Source organism: Tasmannia lanceolata, unplaced genomic scaffold, assembly GCF_043159265.1.
Source record: "Tasmannia lanceolata isolate RefF3 unplaced genomic scaffold, GAP_Taslan_0.1 ptg000013l, whole genome shotgun sequence".
Taxonomy (NCBI): domain Eukaryota; kingdom Viridiplantae; phylum Streptophyta; class Magnoliopsida; order Canellales; family Winteraceae; genus Tasmannia; species Tasmannia lanceolata.
Window position 1 is genome coordinate 5,410,960 of NW_027518690.1, and position 12,713 is coordinate 5,423,672.

Sequence of the window (12,713 nt, forward strand, 5' to 3'; positions counted from 1 at the left end):
CGCCCGCAGTGGAAACCACCCTCAAATATTTCCTAAGTGTTTGAGTGCCAAGCTTCCAGCTCGGTTCTCGCTGACTTAGGACGACGAGCAGCAGTGGTGCACTCCGGCTCATCCTAGTGGCTTGGAGATCAGTTCCAGCCAGGACGCCCGCAGTGGAAACCACCCTCAAATATTTCCTAAGTGTTTGAGTACCAAGCTTCCAGCTCGGTTCTCGCAGACTTAGGACGAGCAGCAGTGGTGCACTCCGGCTCATCCTAGTGGCTTGGAGAACGGTTCCAGCCAGGACGCCCGCAGTGGAAACCACCCTCAAATATTTCCTAAGTGTTTGAGTGCCAAGCTTCCAGCTCGGTTCTCGCAGACTTAGGACGACGAGCAGTAGTGGTGCACTCCGGCTCATCCTAGTGGCTTGGAGAACGGTTCCAGCCAGGACGCCCGCAGTGGAGACCACCTTCAAATATTTCCAGCTCGGTTCTCGATGCAGCACAGAAATAATGCGTACAAAAAATAAGAATGCTGTACAGACAGTTGAACAAAAATGTATTTGTATTCAGTATTCATATTACAAAATTGCTCTTCTCGCCGAGCTGGCTTACAAAGAATGGGCATTACAAACTGTGCAAAAAAACATATCACCAAAAAGAAAGAAGGCTGCTACTCAGGCCTCCTCGTCGGCCACCACCTCGGTGACGGCCTCTGCGGGAGTGAGGGCTGCAAGCTCGCCACCCTCCGCCGAGGAGACGGCGGCCACAGTCACCTCCGCATCTACCTCAATAGGCCGGGAGGAGTCCGGTTCGTCTTCCTCCTCATCTTCCTCATCCTCTGGGGGTGCATACGGGACGGTTAGCCCGTCCAGGGAGATGCCGGGGTGAAGTCTCTTCACCTGCTCGGAGCAGAGAAGGAAACCTGCCCTGTAAGCTTGGAGGCCTAAGTCGAAGTGCTGGGCCTCCTTCCTCTCCTCAGTTTCCTTCACGGCCTTCTCCACGGCCGCCTTCTCCTTCCTTCCGGCCCTCTCTGCCGAACTTAGGAGATCCTGCACGGCCTGGTTTTTGACCCTCTGCAGTTCGTCCTGTAAGCTGTTGAGTTCGGCCTCTTTGATCTGGACGGCTTCAGTGAGCTCGCCGTTCTCCTTCTGGAGCTGGGCCTTTTCGGACTCGATCCTTGTGATCGTCTCAGAGAAGAGATATCGCTTCTTGGCCATATCCCTTGAGTAGACCTGGAGTTGATAGAGGGCGGAGCTGATTGCCGCTTCGCAGGTCTCCGGCACCTCTTTTTCGACTTCTAACCGGTCGCGTGGGAGGACGCCCTTGTACATCAACTCTGTGGCCACCCGGGTATCCCCCAGGCCGGTGTCCGTTTTCTGCACGGCCCAGTTCGGGCGGAAGACGTTGTCGCCTCCAACCGATGCAGTAGCCGGCATACCCAGTACTGCCCCGCTGTGCTTTGACCCTGTCGCCGCTCCGGACTTGGAGCTCTGACCCGTGGTGTCTGCCCGGCTCGATAGGGCAAGCTTATGCGTCGCCCGGCTGCTTTTCAGAGGCTTAGCCAGCGCGACCATCGGCGGAGTCGACTCCGGCACCTTCCTCTTCTTGCCCTTTGTTTGGGGCTGCTCCTGCGCTGGGGACGCGCCCGAGGACTGCTTGATTCTGTCCAAAAGGGACATCTGCTTCACCATTTCTGCAAAAGAGAACGGACCGCAGTCAGAAATATGAAAATTGAAGAACACTTCAGAAAAACAAAATGTTATCCTAAAGGATCTACGTACGTGCCGGCGTCGCACGACTGACCCCGAGTGCGACCAGCTCGGCCTCTTCTTCGAACTCTGAGCAGTGTATTGGACCTCGCTTGAGCTCTTCTTTGATCAGAGCGAAGGTCATATGGTCATAGTCCTCGAGGGCTGGTTTCTTACTAAGGCGGCGAGTGTCCGGCATTCTCCATTGTAATGAGAACGGCCAGTGCGAGCCCGGCACGGTGTCCTTTACATAGAAGAACCTGTTCTTCCATGTGTGAATGGAAGAAGGTATCCCAGTGATCATTTTCATTTCAGGCCTCTGGCTAATGTAGATCCAGCCGCCGTCCTTATGCCTCTTCAGGTGCGCACACATCCTGAAGACGGGCACGGTGGGGTTCCTACGGAGCCGGACTTCAAGAAGGTACAAGAAGCCGATCAGCGTTCTCCAAGAGTTTGGGACGACCTGTGTAACTGCCAGCCCGTAATAATTCAGTGCGTCCGCAAAGAAGGGGTGGAAGGGGAGCCTAAGCCCGGCCCGTAAGGCCTCTTCATACACGCAGAGGTCTGCGCTATCGTTGCTGGCCCGATCCCCTTCGACAGCCGCCCTCAGAATGTACCGGCTAGGAATACAGTATTTGTCCCTGACGATCTGAAGCCTGTTCGGCCACAGATGGTTCACCTCGTATAGGGCCCCGATGTTATACTGCGGGTTGGCTTCCATCTGTGCCTCCGCTATCACCTCGACTGGCATACGCGACGATTGAGGAACTGCCGCTTCGACGTCCTCATCATCGTCGCTGGTTTCTACCCGGTCCGGTCCGTCCCCACAGGCCGGAATTGTGTCTAAGTCCACACTCATTTCCTCACCGCTCTCCTCGTCTATTATGATCACTAGCTCTTCGCCCTCAACACCGGCCTCCACTATAGGTGAGGCCGGAACCGCCCTCTCCGACGCCTCGGACCCCGATGCGGTACTGGTCGAACCGGACTCCTTTGAACTGGAGTCCGTCTCCGAACTAGTGCTAGACATAAAAAAGGAAGAAAAGAAAAGCTAAAAGCTAAAAAAGATTACCGAACTGAAGTGTTGGACGAGGACCTCCGGGCTCACTGATCCGAAGCGGGCAGAAAACTTGAGTAGCCGAACAGAAGAGGAGGAGAGTAAAAGATGAAAAGTAAGAAATGAAGAGTAAACTTCAGTATTTATAGAGAGGCTGGGAAGAGCGGGAAAAATCCCGCCCATTTCCGCCAGCCGGAGTGCGCCACGTCGCCTTCCGCATTAAATGCGCCGCTCGCATTAAATGCGCCGTCCGCATTAAATGCGCCGCCTGCATTAAATACAAGGCACAGGTCCCAAAGCGCCAGGAGACAAAAGACATGTCCGGCTGTCCGGACAGGATATGGCGCCAGGAGACAAAAGACCTGTCCGGCTGTCCGGACAGGATATGGCGCATTCAAAAGACAAAAGACCTGTCCGGCTGTCCGGACAGGATATGGCGCGTTCGCTAGACGACAAAAGCGCTAGACGACAAAAGACCTGTCCGGCTGTCCGGACAGGATATGGCGCGTTCGCTAGACGACAAAAGCGCTAGACGACAAAAGACCTGTCCGGTTGTCCGGACAGGATATGGCGCGTTCGCTAGACGACAAAAGCGCTAGACGACGAAAGACCTGTCCGGCTGTCCGGACAGGATATGGCGCGTTCGCTAGACGACAAAAGCGCTAGACGACGAAAGACCTGTCCGGCTGTCCGGACAGGATATGGCGCGTTCGCTAGACGACAAAAGCGCTAGACGACAAAAGACCTGTCCGGCTGTCCGGACAGGATATGGTGCGTTCGCTAGACGACAAAAGCGCTAGACGACAAAAGACCTGTCCGGCTGTCCGGACAGGATAATTCAAAAGACCTGTCCGGCTGTCCGGACAGGATATGGCGCGTTCGCTAGACGACAAAAGCGCTAGGCGACAAAAGACCTGTCCGGCTGTCCGGACATGATAATTTAAAAGACAAAAGACCTGTCCGGCTGTCCGGACAGGATATGACGCGTTCGCTAGATGACAAAAGCGCTAGGCGACAAAAAGCTTTACCAGCAAAAACCTGCCCGGCTGGCCGTTCACAGCCTTAGCCGAACAGGACCATATAACCTCCTGAACCAAGGACGTCCAGGACCCCTGGCCGCCCAGACCTCTGGTCAAAAATTTAGCCGTACTGGATAGCCGAATGCCTTCTGCCCGGCCGTACTCCTTCAGGCCAGACGCCAAGGCCAGGCCAGGGTGCCCGGAGTCTCCTGTCCTGCCACTATTTCTCCTAGCTGAGTCTGAGCCCGGCATAAGCTGCCTGGAGGTCTTAAGGCCGGCCCGACGCTGTCTTTACCTTCTCTTTGCTTCTTCTAGCCACTTTCATGGCTTGAAGAACCAGGGGGCAACTGATGGGGTCCGGACTCAGCACTGAGGAATCCGGACTCAGCACTGAGGGGTCCGAACTCAGCATCCAATTAGCTGCTGGCACGTGGCCCTCACAAGGACCGTTGGAAGGCCAACACCTGTCCCCACTAGGTGTGGCACCTGGACCAATCAGAGACCTCCACCTGCCCTCCTTAGGTATGAAACCTGGTCCATACAGAGGCCACCACCTGGCTCAGAACTACCACCTGTCCTAGACAGGTGGCTCAGAATCACTATAAATAGCCTTCACTTGTGCTAAGGTGAGGGTCCTGAAAAACTGAGAACCAAAACTCTAAGCTTTTTGCTCTGACATTGCTCTGCACTCCTGCTCATACTGACTTGAGTGTCGAAGCGCCCGTCCGGAGTATCACTCCGGGTTGGTCCTCTGACCCTTTTCTTTCTTGTCTGTACTCTTGTGCAGCGCAGGACTCAACCAGCCCCTCAGTCGTGGCTCGTTAGTTCGGACCACCCAGCCCTACCATAACCTGTTACCGATTTTAGGCCTAACAATGGCTCTTCCCAGGTTTAAAGAAAAAATTAAGTATTAGTAAAACCTTGGCTTTTCATGGTGAGAGTCCATTTTTAGACCTTGGCATGTTTGGGTGTGTGAATGTGTGCTGTTCCATTTATTGTAGTCTCTAGGTGCCATTTCCCTGTTTTTTTTTTAGCGAGATGATATTTTCACCCTTATGCCGTACGCATTCGCCTCCTGATAGCAGTGAGCAACTTTAAAGCTTTTTAATGTCAAATCACATCAACAGGGGGCGAATGCATCCTGCAGTGGGGGGGAAAATATCATGGCCCTTTTTTTATTATCTTGAGATTACGCTTACCTCTTCCCTCTGGTAACTACTACCTTCAAATCAAGCTAAATTTTCAAAGGTGAAGATTATCATTGTCAAATTGTGATAAAAAAGGTGGGCTCCCATACTCCATCACCTTCCAATCTTGATAGAAAGATGAGAAGGATAAGATTGGATATTTAGGATTATGAGATTATCAATAACAGGCAATTGCTAGTGTCCATCGCAAAAGGCATTTCGCAACTGTCGAGGATGATGTTCGAAAAAAAAATCATTCTTTCTGACGGATTTGGTAGTAGGGCTGCAACAGGGTCGGGTTGGGTCGGGTTTTTCAAAACCCTAGCCCAACCCTGGATCCCATTATCTCGGCCCTGACCTGAACCTCAACCCATTGCCCGCCCTACAGGGCTTAGTGCTGGCCCTGGCCCGCCCCCGCCCTGATTGGCCCTGATTGGGCAGGGCCGGGCCGGGCCAGCCCTAATTGAGCCTAGTGCAAATACTTGTTAAGAGTGCCAAAAATAAAGCAACCACTAATCATATAGAACAAAATGATCAATAAACAGAGAAAGGGAACAAAATAAGACAATATGAATTCAACAACATGACGGGCAACAGAGACAATTAATAATAATAATATAAAGAAACATCAATCCAAGATAATAGAAAACATTAGCAAAAGAAACATGCACAGATGGTTCAATTCTATAATAGAAAATTTAGGGTCAGGCTGGTTCAGGGTACCCGAGGCATTAACCCAGAACCGACCTGACCTGAGTCAGGGTCTAAAAAAATGAACCCTGACCCGCCCTCAGGGTTGGAAAATCCAGCCCACCCTGTTCGGGCTCAGGACGGGTCAGGACTGACAAGGCCAAACTTGCACCCCTATTTGGTAGTGTACATTTCGCAGCCGGTGACCAGCTGATTTTTTCAGGCACATCATGCTCGACAGCTTTCCTTTTTGACTGACAGAAAAGCTGGGAAAGGAAAGACTTTTCCAAGTTTCCCTAATTTCAAGACATTGCATTCGGAAGAAATAAACCATAGAAAAAAATTTCTTGAAAAAGGCCATATTTCTCCAAAAAAAAACATCGCCAAAAAACTGGGAGAATTGATTGGGTTGGTTCAAACTTCAAATTATCTTCTGTCGTGTGCAAAATATTTTTCCAATCCAAACTTTTTCAAGTAAATTCCTACAAACCAAACAGGGTTTACGCCCGAAAAAAGTACTTTCCAAGGAAAACATTTCTAAGAATATTTTTTCCCCGATCATCAAATTCGGGGATTTCAGCCATGTTGGTTCCTTAATTTCGAAAGTTCAAAAGAGGCTCTTCTTCTCCTTTAAAACCCTAGAAACCCTAAATCTCTGCAACTCCATTCTCCCATCACAATGTCCTACGCCCTTTCATACCATGTCCGCAATAACATCCTCTATTTTCACTATTTCAGACGTTTCCTTCTATTTTCAACTGCTATTACAAAAAACCCACCTCCCCAAACCCCATTCATGGCCGATTATCTTGTAAACAGATGTAGGTTTTCAATAGAGAAAGCAAACATTACATCTGCTCAGCTTCTTAACATTAAATCCCCCAGAAACCCAGAGTCTGTCATCAGTTTCTTTGAACGAATCGGTCTCGAGATACCCAGATCAGATTTCTCATATCTTGGAGACCCATATTGCTTGCTAGCAGTGTAGATAAAAACTTGAAACCCAACGTTAAGGTTTTTCAAAATATGGGCATGTCTGAGTCTGATCTTACCATGTTGCTTGTTAAGAATCGATTTATTTTTTGTAGAATTTTGAAGTCTTTTATCATACCTTCCATTGATTTTCTTCGATCAGTTCTTCACAGCGATGAATGCATAATCAAAGCCCTCAAAAAGTCGAGTTGGATCCTGAGTGGGCCAATCAAGGAAATAATGATACCCAGCATTTCATTTTTAAAGAACAATGGTTTTTCCGATGAGACCATCAAGAAATTAATCTTACATAGATCTAGAGTCCTTTTGTACAAGCCTAGTTGGCTAAAGGATGTCATTGATCGGATTGATGAAGGATTCGGTCTTTCCCGGGGGTCACCAATTTTTTTTCGGGCATTTTATGCTATCGTCTGGTTCAGTAAGCCTAAGGTAGACTCCAAGTTTCGGATCTTCGAGAGTTTTGGGTGGACCAAGTCAGATATAGTGACTTCATTTTGTAGACAACCTTTTATTCTGGCATCATCGGAGGCGAAGATCCGAAAGTGCTTGGATTTCTTGATCAAGGACCTCCATTACGAGCCTTCCTAAATTTCCAGATGCCCCAACTTTTTTACATACAGTTTGGAATGCAGGATTGTTCCTCGGCATGTAGTTCTCACGCAATTGAAGTCGAAGAATTTGCTCAAGAAGAATCTCTGTCTATATACAGTTGTTTCTCTTTCGGAGAATCGATTCTTGGAGTTATATGTGCTTTCGTATAAAGATGAGTCTCCGGATGTGTATAAGGGTTACATGATTAGCACGGACGCTGCAAGCAGAAGTGGAAAATAAGTCATTTTAAGGTTGTAGAAATTTCCAAGGGATGGTGTCAATGTGTCATTCATATACTTGAGAACCAACCCAAGTACTGGATTCTGGTGAAAATGCTTCTCTTCTACCCATTTGGTGCCTAATTTCTTGATAGAGATGGGTGTTTGATGTTTACGTTTCGATCCTGTGATTGTTAAAATGAGGTTATCTGGAGACATACAATCCAAATTGTTCTTCTCTGTTGGGGCTTTCTTTCTTGGTAGAAGGATGGTAAGCTTTGACTCTAATTTGTTGTTACTTATGCAAACATCACTGTAGTTGAGAAGAATATTGAACCATGTCATTCAATTAAATGAAATGAAACCCATTTTTGCTTTTAAAGCAAAACTTTAGTATCTTGAAATTGCCAATTGATCTTGGTATATTTTATTAGCCTTTGTAAGTTTTAAACAACACAAGTACAAGCTTAACTCTTAGCTCACCCTCTCTCTTTTGGTGTATGTTGACCTTTGATACCTCTCAAACAGATGCCATTGCGTTCACTGGTGGTATTTTTGGTTTCTATTGTCTTCATAAATAGTTTTCAAAATGGAACTGCTACTGTTACAATTGCCTCACAAGATTGATAATCTGACAGAAAGTGGTTCAGATTGATAGTAGTATGAACTACTACAATTGCTCTGCATCAACAAGGTTAGTTTGTGGACGAAACTTCTCAAGTTCATTTGGTTTCTCTCATAAGAAGGAATCATGGGAAGCATCAGAGGAATCACTTGAAGCTACACAGATTTAGAAGTCTCGACTTTTATCCAATTCCATAGATTGGAAGTAGTTGGTGTATGACATTTCTATGCTACTATCCGATGCTCCATATTTTTGCAAAAAGGGGGAAAAAATCCTTGAACCAAGTCTTTCTCCATTTTGAGATGTCCTGTAAGATTTTGGGAGGAGTTTTATTTTATTTGAAGCCATCTTGGGCTTTAAAAAGTCTTTCTCCATTTTGAGATGTCCTGTAAGGTTTTGGGAGGGGTTTTATTTTGTTTCAAGGCATCTTGGGCTTTAGAAAAGTGATTGATACAGGTATGACAAAGTTGGAAATTGAGATCTGTTTGTGCAAATGAGAATTTTTTTTGGAAGGTCACCTTTTGCTAATCTTTTTATTATTATTTGAGGTTAGAGATCAGAATAGTATTTTAATAATGCCCATAGTCTGAATTCTTGCTCCATCCCTGTGGTTTTCCTTACGCATACTTGGGGGCAAAGATATGAGAGTATTTTCAAGGTAAGTCAAAATATATTGGAAGAACTACTATGGGAATCAAGTTCTCCATTTCCACAGGGCTCGCACCAAGATAGTCTTTTGTGGGTTGCAAGGCACTGATATTTTGAGATGGGTGGAACTAAGTAATCAACATAGTGCCTTGCCTTGAACCATCTCTTTGTCCATTGTGAGATGTCCTGTAAGGTTTTGGGGGGAATTTTCTTATGTTTCATGACATCTTGGGTTTCCAAAAGTGGTTGATACATGTATGACAAAATTGGAAATTGAGATCTCTTGTTGTAAATGGGAAAATTCTTTGGAATGTCGCCTTTTGCTGTTTTTTTGGGCTTAGAGATCAGAATAGGATTTTAAGTATGTCCATCAACCGAATTCTTCCTCCATCCCTGCAGTTATCCTTACGCACATTTGAGGGGAGAGAAATGAGAGGATTTTCAAGGCTAGGCAAATTGTATTGGAATAACCATTATGGGCATCAAGATCTCCATTTCCAACTTGCTGGCACCAAGGTAGCCTTTTGAGGGTTGCAAGTCAATGATATTTTGAGATGGGTGGTAGTAGCCAGCAGAGTACCAAGGGCTCACATAGGAGCGAAAATGAGCCCCTCCCCCTTCTAATTCCATAAAATTGAATTTGATGGGGGATCTTTAGGCATTGAATTTGATGGGAGATCTAGAGGCAACCCTGACCCGTCAGGATTGGGAGTGTTTTTAGAAATTCAGCCAACTGTGTTCAAGCTATTCTCCGGTCAGTTGGAAGGGCATACTAATAAAGCGGAGCTCAAGGCAATGGTTGGGGGCTTCTTATATTCAAGGATAACCCGTTTGACTAGATAATTGTTGAATATGATTCAAATAACATGATCAGCTGGCAAAGGTACTACCCCCACGATCATGGAGCATAGAGATACATTATTGAAATGCTAAACTTTTGTTGTGATGTCTTTGTCTTTTCTTCACACTCCAAGATTGGCCAAAGAATTGGTGGATGGATTAGCTAGAGGATGGGAGGAAAGGATCTCTCTTACGACTGGTGATTTTCTTTTGTGGGTGGGGAGGCATTAAAATGCCGTTGCTGTTGCTGCGGTTTTATTTATTGATGGGTTATTTTCTTCTTGCGGCACTGTTGTAGTTGCTGTATTCCGGGCCATTCTTACATATCTCTCAATTTGGACTTGCCAACCGATCTCCAAATTGAGTGAATGTGTTACTAATCTCTTCACTCAAAAGCTTCTCAATAATGATGTGACTGTCAACTTCAATATGCTTCGTTCTCTCATGAAACACGGGATTGGAAGCAATATGAAGTGCTGCCTATTGTCACAATGGAGAGACACTGACAACTTCAATATGCTTCGTTTTCTCATGAAACATGGGATTGGAAGCGATATGAAGTGCTGCCCTATTATCACAATGGAGAGACACTGAAGATGAAGAAGGAATACCAATCCGCGTCAAAAAAGACCTCAACCATGTCAGCTCTCCACGTGTATGAGTCATAGCTCGATACTCTGCCTCTGCGCTCGATACTCTGCCTCTGTGCTCGATCTAGCCACAACATCTTGTTTCTTACTACGCTAAGATACAAGATTTTTACCCACAAATGTATAGTAACCTATTGATCTCCTATCCGCCAAAGAGCATTCCTAGTCTGCATCAGTAATCCCTTCTAACCTCAGGTGGTTATGCTTCCTGAAGAACAAGCCTTTTCCCGGGGCACTTTTTAAGTACCTCACTATTTGCAGAGCTGTTCCTCAGTGCGAAGTACGAGGAGAGCTCATAAACTGACTAACTACTCACTGCATATGATATGTCTGGGCGAGTCACAGTCAAGTTAATCAATTTACCAACAAGTCTCCTGTACCTACCGAGGTGGTTCGTCAACTCCCCTTGATCCGGATAGTTTCACACTGGGATTCATAGGAAACTCAGCCGGCTTAGTTCCTAACGAGCCCATCTCCTCTAATATATAAAGAACGTACTTCCTTTGCGACAAGGAAATACCACCTCGAGAATATGCCACCTCTTTACCCAGAAAGTACCAAAGACGTCCCAGATCCTTCGTCTGAAGAAACATCTTAAGTCTCTAAATACCTGTCTCATCATCCCCAGTAGTCATAATATCATCCACATACACAATCAACAGGATGTAGCCATCATTAGAATGTCTAATGAATGCAGAGTGGTCAACTATACACTGTCTCATACCAAACCGTCTAACAGCCTTGTTGAATCTGCCATACCAAGCTCGTGGAGACTGCTTCAGCCCACATAATGCCTTCCAAAGATGTCATACCGAACCAATCTCCCCTGAGCAACAAACCCAGGAAGTTGCTTCATATACACATCTTCAAAGAGGTCACCATGGAGGAAAGCGTTTTCACATCCAAATGATAGAGAGGCCAACGACAGTTAACGGCCAAAGAAATATAGACAAACAGACGGTATCTATGCTACCGGCGAAACGGTCTCCGTATAGTTCACACCAAAGGTATGGGTATAGCCCGTAGCCACCTACCGGGCTTTCAATCTATCCATCTAGCAGATATTTTATAGTAAACAATCAATGACAACAAACAGCTTTGGGCACCCTTAGGTAGTGTAACTAACTCCCATGTATGGTTAGAGGAATGTGCCTCCATCTCAGCGTCTATAGCAGAGTGCCAGATGAGCTAAGGAAATGAACCAACGACGGAAACCTCACAACTCTCCAACAAAGAGGGTGATAATACATCAACCTGAAGACAACAACAAGACAGAGTAGGAAGAACAACCACCAACTATGAAGACAAAACTGTATCTTGCAGGAGACGACAACAACTCAACAACACTCCTCCCATAGAACTACATGAGGCCTTCAACACTCTCCGTCAAGTTTAGGCCTAAGGCCTTCAACTTGCACGAAAAGAACAACTGCAAGGCACGACACCTCACAGACACTTAACCAAACCCTTGGTGTACACCGTTGAGATCAAGACAAACGTCATAGAGTACAATGAATATAGAGGAGGGAGTACAAAGATTAGGATGGAGTAGAAAGGGAATGAGACTCAAAAAAGATAGAAAGAAAGAAAGAAAGAAAGGATTTAAACCATAAAGAAGGGGTTAGGAAACTAGAAAGAACTCAACAATGGACTAAGATGTAGAAAAGAAGGGCTTTAGGAAACTAGAAAGGTCGCAACAAGAGTTGGGATCTAGAAGAGAGAGATTTAGGGATGTCGAAAAACAAGAAAGGGATTGATGGATTTAGAACAAAAAAAAAGAACAAGAAAGAAAGTCGTGGATGGAGAAAAGAAGGAAAAGAATATACAAAAAAGGGATTTTTTTTTTCTTTGCGTTGGATGGATGGATTCACATTTTTTCTAACTAGTCAACTTACAAACATCTCCATAAGCTTAAGTTGTTGGAGAAAGGCATTATTTATCTTTTATACTTTAACACTCCCTCGCACGTGTGGCCCACTTGGCAAACAAGTGGTACATGTGGTCCCACTTTGGGTGACCATCGGATGTGGATTTTTGCTATCCGGGAGGTTTGAACTCGAGACCTTTGGCTCTGATACCATGTTAACTTACCAACTTCTCCAGAAGCTTAAGCTGTTGGAGAAAGGCGTTATTTATCTTTATACTTTAACACAACTCAGTGTCCTTCAAGACTTAAACACTAGGACAATGGTTGGATGTGGATGTGAAGATGGTGATTTATATACCTTCTGGATGTATTAGTAGACTACTTAGTGTTGATAAAGATATGTTAATTTGTTGGCATAACCAACTTGGTCATTTGCCTCCTATTGTAAAATATTTGTTTCCTGAGTTTGGATCTCCACCTTGTGAACCTGCACAGCATACTCACTTTCTTTTCCTCCCAATGAGAGTAAAAGTATAATTCTACTTGCTAGAGTTCATTATGATGTATGAGAGATAAAGAAGTGGCTCCCCCCCCCTCTC